This window comes from Carlito syrichta, unplaced genomic scaffold (genome assembly GCF_000164805.1).
Source record: "Carlito syrichta isolate Samal-C Ts95f unplaced genomic scaffold, Tarsius_syrichta-2.0.1 Scaffold315394, whole genome shotgun sequence".
Taxonomy (NCBI): Eukaryota; Metazoa; Chordata; class Mammalia; order Primates; family Tarsiidae; genus Carlito; species Carlito syrichta.
The window spans coordinates 18,304-19,885 of record NW_007259490.1 but is presented as its reverse complement, the minus strand read 5'-3'; positions in this window follow the sequence as shown (position 1 = coordinate 19,885).

Below are 1,582 nucleotides of genomic sequence, written 5' to 3'. Positions count from 1 at the left end.
TCATCTCTACAATAAATCAAAAATCAGCCGGGCATGGTAGCGCATGCCTGTAGTTCCAGCTAGTTGGAAGGCTGAGGAGGAAGGATCTCCAGAACCCAGCAGGTCGAGGCAGCAGTGGCCGGGAGCGGCCACTGCGCTCCAGTCTGGGTGACAGAGTGAGACTTCAACTCAAAAAAAAAAAAAGAAAGAAATATACAGAGGAAGTAACTTCTGTGGGTTTGGTGATGCGATTCCAGTTCACTTTTATATTTCAAGTTAGATCAACAGGTTTCAAAAAAAAAGAACTTATAGAGATGGACATTGTTTTATGTTGTTTTTATACAACCACATTATGACTCAAGGACATCACTTAAAAATAAAATAAAATAAAATAAAATAAGGCCAGTTATGGTGGTTCATGCCTATAATCCCAGCACTTTGAGAGGTCAAGATGGGAGGATTGCTTGAGCCCAGGAGCTTGAGACTAGCATAGGTAACATAGCAAGACCTCATCCCTGCAAAAAAAAGTATTAAAAATTAGCTGGGTGTGGTGGCATGTGCCTGTAGTCTCTGCTACTTGGGAGGCTGAGGTAGAAGGATCTTCTGAGCCTAAAAGTTTGAGGCTGCAGTGAGCCATGATTGTGCACTGCCCTCCAGTCTTGGTGACAGAGTGAGGTTTTGATTTGAAAGAGAGAGAGAGAGAGAGAGAGAGAGAGACAGAGGGAGAGAGAGAGAGAGAGAGAGAGAATCACAGTATGAAATACATAGAACTGTGGAAGAAGATGGTATTGTCGAATCAAATGCTTGAAAGATTAGTAACTCATTGATGTATATAACTTTTAGAGTTGGGAAAAGACCAAGGAATTAATTTCATCTAACTCTCATTCATTTTTATTTTTATTTTTTAGTTTTTGAGTTGGAGTCTCACTTTGTTGCCCAGGTTGGAGTGCAGGGTCTCGCTCATGGCCACCCCAGCCTCCACCTGCTGGGCTCAGGCAATCCTTCCACCTCAGCCTTCCAAGTAGCTGGAACTACAGGCGAGTGCCACCATACCTGGCTAATTTTTTGATTTATTGTAGAAATGCAGTCTCGCCAAGTTGCCCAGGCTGGTCTCAAATCTCTGGCCTCAGGTGAAGGACGATGGCGCCAGTGAGACTCGGTACCCTTTGAGGCCAAGAGATTTATTAGAGCAGCGGCTACAGGGAGAGGGAAGGAGGTCTGTAACCGCCTGGTGGGAAAAGGGAGTGAGAGAGAGAGGGCGAGAGAGAGGTCTGTATTTATCGGTTTTGGGAGGGGGCGGCCTGTGCTCTCTGAGCCTGGCCGTGCCAGCCAGAGCCATCTTAGGGTCTTTATTGGAGGGAGCTACGATGTAGTATTCCTATAGGGAGATAATGTCTGTACATGAGTTTAAGTTTTGCGTGCGCATGGGAGAGGCAGGAATTTACGGCCTTTGTTGTCTTTGTTAGGTTCCCTAGTGTTGGAGACATCCTGCTGGCTGTTCCCCGTGCCTTTCATCAGGCAATCTTCTCGCCTTTGCCTTCCAAAGTGCTGGGATTACACTGGACCCTGCTTGGCCATAACTTGTTCTGTAAGTGAAGAGACT